The sequence below is a fragment of the Cydia fagiglandana genome, chromosome 1 (genome assembly GCF_963556715.1).
Source record: "Cydia fagiglandana chromosome 1, ilCydFagi1.1, whole genome shotgun sequence".
Classification (NCBI taxonomy): domain Eukaryota; kingdom Metazoa; phylum Arthropoda; class Insecta; order Lepidoptera; family Tortricidae; genus Cydia; species Cydia fagiglandana.
Genome location: NC_085932.1, coordinates 23,911,738 through 23,919,175, shown reverse-complemented (window position 1 = coordinate 23,919,175; position 7,438 = coordinate 23,911,738).

Below are 7,438 nucleotides of genomic sequence, written 5' to 3'. Positions count from 1 at the left end.
ATGCGTCAATCCGCGCGCACCGCGCAGCGCCCTTTCGCGGTGCTAAAGCGGTATCCAGACGGGACTGATCAAATCGGTCGATTTGATCAGAAATGAAATTGGCGTCAATCTCCAATTTTAGAATTATGGTGATATTAGAGCCATTTAAATTGAAAAAATGCCCCATAACGAAAATACTAGCCTCACAAATTGGTGTTCTTGTGTCCGCACCTCATTTTATCGGTCATTATCGGCGGTTGAATTCGGCAAGCCAAATTGGCGTTTGCGTCCCTACGTCCCGATTCGATCGGGCAATTTAATCAGATTGGCGAAAAATTGACTAATCTGGATACGCCTTAAGCAACATCGAGTTCACGATAATTTGACATATAATAATAATAGATTTTTAGCATAAGTTGCATTTCATGAAACTTAACCCAAATCATTTGTACATTTTCAAGTCAAAGATAAAGACATGTTGGTTTTAAAATTTTAATAAGTATAGACCATAACATTGTCATGATCTTGTAACATTGTTAAAATAAGAGAGTCTCCCATTTTCATTTTATTGCATTTTTTATAAAATGTCTTTAGATTCTCGGGATATCTTGGTCCTAATTCGATTGCTCTTTTTTATGGAAATAATTATATCCTTCAGATTCACAGGATGCTCGAGACTTAGCCGAATAACACTGCAAGGAAGTATGTCATGGCTCAATGGTTCTAATTAGCCATCAGTATAATACCGCCAATGAATGTTTACATCCACCTGAAAATAAGAACAACATTCATAAAATGAGGATAACCGCACAAAACTAACAGATGGTTGAAATTGTTAGAAAAAATTAGACCGATTTCTTGTTTACGAACTTAACAGCTCATGGCAATTTAATAATAAAAATCAAAACACAAGTGAAGAAAGTTTTATGTACCTATGTATTTCACGGATACGTACTCCTGTACGGCCATTGCTCCTCTAATTCAACGGAATTGTGCTTATCACTGTTATGATAATAATTTCAAATTTGTAGAATCTGCTCGCAATCTCGTATGAACTCGCTTATTTTTCTTGCAAAACTCTGTCCAAGGGTCAGCGTAGGGGCCGCCGTGTAGGGGTGGGGAAGAAAACGTTCTCCAATAATTTTATTATGCAGTGCCAAGTTATCGAAAGTAAATTCAATCTTTGTCTAAATACGCGCAGATGTCGTGGGGAATCAGAAGTCCGTGGGTCGTGCTGAGGTCGTCGAAAATCTCAATGATAACATTAATAGCAATTCGCAAGGTAACATGAGGCTTGTCCTTTATTTTTCGGGAATGAGAGCTAAGTGACACTGACAGTTGACATCGTTTTTTTTTCTACCTCGTCCCATTTACTACGTGCAAAGGAATTACTCGGATCTGCCATTCCATCTCACAAACGTCATATCGATCATTTAAAAAATTATATTTAATCAATAAAATGAAATAAAAATAAAAGAGCTGCATTTCCGTGATCGCTATAATAAATACTATCGGAAAAAAATATAATTTGCCTATCTTCAAAAAACTTTACCTACCCAATTGCGAATAATAATTTCCGCTAGCTACCACCAAAGCGAGTTGGTGGTAACCGGTAACTATTTACTGGGAAATATTATGAATTTTAAAAGGTTCATGAAAAACGTTTTTGATAGATACCGTATAATAAACAATATTCAAAATCAATAGGTATGTGTGAATCCACCATAACCAATCATTATTTAGGATACAATTAAATTTGAGGTTTCGTTTCAAGTACCTATTGTCTAGATTTTATCTGAGCTCTTATTAAACGTTCGAGGTTGACGCCTCATCTTGCATCAAGAGGCTGGAACGCGTCCAAGAGTCGTAAAGTGAACAGATTTTGTACACATCCCAAAATGATGTTCACAGAATCAGATTATCTTCAACTACATGTGAAATAGGTACGAGTATTTAAGTAAGTTAGGTACCTATTTGATTTAGTTTCTCCTATAATAAATTTGAAGCCTTGCGGATTAGAGGGAGACTGCTGCGGACCGTGACCTCGTACTCAAGGGAGTAGTACCTATATATGAAGTGTGTGTCAGATTTCATGAAAATAAGTCACCACTCACTAGTACTTGAGAAATAGTACTTACACATGGAAACATGAGAGTACACACTTTGCTTAACATTAACACTAATAGGCCAATTCGAACGTACACTGACATTAAAAATAAATGATATCATTTAGTTATCGCACATTTCGCTTGTACTTGTCCGTGCTTGAATTGGCGTGACCAAGACGCATGAAAGCTAAATGACATCATTTAGATATCATTTTTTTATGTCATTATCATTTTTGTAGTTCGAACTATAAGGTAAAAGTACGCTCCACCGAACGCTCAATATCCGTCCGTATCACCGAATTTCTTCTATTTTAGGCTATAAGTCGATTATTTACAGCTGATATTTACTTGCGTATTTTTTTTCCACGAGTTAAATACCTATCCCTTCAACTACGCCTCAGAGTCGGCCAATTTGTCCCGCAGTTGGGACGTGGCAACTGATCGAAACGGATCGTTGCTCCCGATTGCCACTTTGTATGGGCAACCTTAAAGAAATCGGTAAGAAGTTGCATATATTTCTTAAGGTCATAAAACCTTTTAAATTTATTTCTGTGTTTCAAAGTATGGTTTTTCAGTGTGACTACTTAATTAGTTTGTGTATTTTAGTAAATTTAATTAATTTAGTGCAGTCATATTATCAGAAATTAAGCTTAATGTGAGTTCGGTGATGAGTACACCGACAATTTGATTGGACGGTATTATCGAACAGCGTCCGAAATCAGGGAAAACGTATGTTTTTGAAATTATTATTACGCTGCACAAACTTCTTCAATGATAAATATTAACTGTGTAGTACGCGCTTATCATTCAACCTATTCCACATGAAAGTTACAGAGAGGTAAAACCAAAATTAAAAATATGTATGATTTATGAACGCAACTCCAACGCTGAACGGTTCCCGCGCCGTCATCTGTCACGCTCACGTCATTGTGTTTATTCATGTCAACCTAAACCATTAGAGCTTGATAAAATATAACATTTTTATCAGAAAATAATAGTAAATACATAATTAATATGTGAAAAAATTAAATATTAGTGTACGACAGTCCGACCAATTACAAAATTGGAAGAAAATACAAGAAGATTGAAGAAGGAAATGCTACTTTCGCGATCAAGGTCAAAGGCGGCGTCGTTTCGTGGATAGCATCATATAGCATGGATAGCCATCCATGCCCGGATATCAAAATAAGAATCTAGCAGGCAATGGACGTACCTACTTTTTATTTTAGGTCTGCATTATCATCTCCATCTCCGCCAGCGGCGTAGAGAAAAAAGCGATTTTTCGCGTGGCGTATAAAAAGCAATCTATGCCCTCCTCGCTCGCCAGCGACCGAATGTTTAATACATATCTAAAATTTCGAAAGGGAAAGAAAAAGGTAAGAAATATAGTGGAGAAATATCAAGTGCTTATTTGTTCATGATTTTCGACTATTTTAGCTAGGTGCATCTGTCTGCTAACTGCACACAGTGGTTGGGCCGTGCACTGTGCATTCTGGGCCACTATACTAGGTGTGTCTGTCTGCTAACTGCACATGGTGACTGAGCTGTGCACTGCATTCTGGAGCACTATGATAGGTGCATCTGTCTGCTAACTGCACACGGTGGTTGTGCCGTGCACTGTGCATTCTGGGCCACTATACTAGGTGTGTCTGTCTGCTAACTGCACATGCACATGCGCATGCACATGGTGACTGAGCTGTGCACTGCATTTTGGAGCACTAATTTAGGTGCATCTGTTTGCAAAATGGCTATGCTAAGTTTTTTGGAGTACTAACCTGGGTATCTCTGATGATATTTGCACTTGGAAATCTTTCACATACTAATACTAGGTGCGTTCACTGCCAGTATCCTTGGGACATTGTGGTGTTGTCATATTCCTTACTAACAGCACTGAGATATTGCTCATGTCCTACCTGCCAATGGCAGTGGACTTAAGGCCACAAGTCTTGCTAGAACTGGGTTTTGTGGCGTGTTAGACTAGACACAGCTCTTAACCCCATGAGTTAATCAATGTGGTATGCCAAATAGGCCATCTCTTCATATATACTCATCCTCAAGTAGGTGAATTAAAACATTTATTCTTATTTCAGCAAGCAAAGAATTAAGCGAGTAAATCTTGACATTGTGGGACGGAGGCACCAGAAATTTGGATATGGAAAAATCCTAATAGGACAACCTCGTTGTTTGTTTTCAGATGTATAATTAAAAACATTACAAAACCAGTATGACCCAAACAAGATTATGCAAAAATAATCTGCGCTGTAAAATTTTATTGGTGCTCTGAAGATGAACCCAGCAACTTAAACTGCCGCTGGTGAGATTCTTGTCAGTAAGGAACAAGGCTAAGTATTGAAATGAAACAAAATAAAGTTTCCTGGTTGCTAACTGTGATGATTTAGCTCTCAATCAATTTTGTGCTGCAACCGGCTATGACAACCTGGTGTCGCTTTTAAGTGACTGACTTTCTTTTGAGTGATGATCATCACTGAGAATCTTTGCTAAGGCAGCAGTCCTTTAAATACTAAAGCACAATAAATGGCATTAGAGATTTTTTAAAACATGCTGTCAACAAGTGATATAAGAATATCTAGCAGAAAAACTAATGGCTTACGGCCCGGTACTTCAACTTGAAGGCCTCAATTATCAATCATATTTTTCAATGTATGTTTTTGCTGCTACTTGTATTTGTTTCATATAATTAAGTATTAATTTAACATTACAACAGACAAAAACCCTGGTCAAAAAGCAGCACCTTCTTCTCTGCAGTCATAATGTGGTCGCACTCAAGTGACATTACAACAGCCTGTGTCCATTTAGAACAAATTCTCATAAGCTGTGGTTTATTTAAATACACTTCTTTAATTGCAGTGACATCATATTTACAAGGATTTCGTCATACAAAATTCAATTTTTTGTCTGTGCCAATACCTACAGGTATCCCGAAATATGATCACTTCTGTGAAATTGATAGTCAAATACTAGAAAACTAGGTGACTGTGATATATAATGTGTGAATATGCCTATGATGTTCTTATATAATAATGTAGGTAAACTTTTTACAGTTTAATATTGACTTAAATATTTTCTGTACCAAATCCTAAGAGAAATAAATACAGGTACCTATAAGACATATAGGTATATTTAAGACAAGTAAATTTATTGCAACTAAGCAATTTAAGTCAACAGGGAATTGGAACTGTTATGAAACTAATGAAGTAATGACATAAGTCCATTTATTAGACTAGGTGTCTATATGTGTCAGACCTTCCATGAAGTGTCTAAGATCTGGAGGTCACACAATGAGCATTCGTTTAGATTATATATCAATTTTTGAAGCTCATTTTTAAATGTTTTTATACGATGTAGGTGCATACCTATACAAGATACACTTAATTAGTCTTGATACCATTACCTATATGGAGCTATAATCAAATGAAACTAGCTCCTTAGTACTTACCTTAGAGAGCTGGGTAATACTAGAATTGTTTCTTTAGCCGATAGGAAAAAAAATACAAACTTAAATAAAACAAAACAAGTGCTTTATACAGTATGTAAACTTACTAAAACCATTTACTCAACCCCGTTAATGAATAGGTCACACTGAGCAACTTTTACTATGGCACCATCCCCGAAATCGCAAAAAAGAAATTGATTCTCCCATAGAAAAATTCAATGCTAGACCAGCAAAATGTATGAAACAACCAAATTTTTTTTCGCGATTTCGGGGTCGGTGCCCTAATAAAAGTTGCTCAGTGTGACCTACACATTAACGGGTTTGAGTAAATGGTTTTAGTAAGTTTACATACTGTATACTTATTGGTCTCATTGTCATTATTTTTAATGAACTTTGCTCATATAAATGGGTTGTTTGTACCGATACCTACAAGTTTGGCTAATGAATATGGTTATGTGTGTATTTAAAGAGCTGAAAAGATAAAAGTACTTACTTACCTATACTGAATTTCGTATCTTCTTCGTCCTGGCGTTATCCCGGCATTTTGCCACGGCTCATGGGAGCCTGGGGTCCGCTTGACAACTAATCCCACGATTTGACGTAGGCACTAGTTTTTCCGAAAGCGACTGCCATCTGACCTTCCAACCCAGAGGGGAAACTAGGCCTTATTGGGATTAGTCCGGTTTCCTCACGATGTTTGCCTTCACCGAAAAGCGACTGGAAAATATCAAATGATATTTCGTACATAAGTTCCGAAAAACTCATTGGTACGAGCCGGGGTTTGAACCCGCGACCTTCGGATTGAAAGTCGCACGCTCTTACCGCTAGGCCACCAGCGCTTCCTATACTGAATTTCGTATATTTTAAAGAAATACAATTCCAATATATCACCTAGTGTGACATAATTTGGTGGCTAATTAAAATAAAGGGTTATAAAATATATATTTTTTGCAGAATGTTAATCACTTTCAGTAATACTTACACCCGTGTGGAAATTATGAAACGAGCCTAATAGAATGCATTACATTAATTTTGTTCAGCCTATGGTGGTCTTGTTTATGTTTGAAGACCCTCATTTCCGGTTTACCAGACTGAGATACATCTGAGAGAAGACAACACAGCTATCGCAATTACATTTCATACATAGTTTATTTACAAACTGGTGAAATGAAATACAGTATTTTTATGTCTAGGAACATTAGGCAGTGGTGTGAAAAGAAACATTACAATATTTTACTTAAATGATATATGTGCTGTGTCATAAGCTGATTGAATGAAAATAGTGTAAGATTTCAGATTTAACCCAAATTAAATTTGAAATTTCTTACAACATTTTAGAAATCTATATAGTACCTACCGAGTTATTGGTTATTATACAAATATCCTGGTGAAGTAACCCAGATGTTTTTTCTACATAAGTAGATGCTTTTGCAAAAAATATTTTATCTATGTTTTCCTTCCAATTGAAACGAAATCTAAGGTCTTAAAGTTTTAGGAAAAGTAGAAAGCATCAAGGCACGGTCATTGAAATTGCCCAGTTTACAAAATATTTATACGCATATGTACATATAATTGTATAGATTTGCGCCCCAGCTCTCATTTATAAAAACATATTTTATTAACTGGTTTCAAGTTTCAACAGCGTATTATCCTGGTTACCCCAGTGTTATCCAGGAAGTGCCATCAGCCATCACTGAAGGAGAAGAGGAAGGGGAGAAAGGAGTACAGTGCGGTGTAATCCCTTGCGCCCAACACCGTCAAGCACACACACATACACACACTTGAAATACTAGTGTATGTTATGTAAAAATAATTACATTCATTATTTTATGGCATCTGTTCCAGAAGTGCTTGCCGTTTTAATAGCATTACTTATGTAATGAGGGAGCTAGGTATA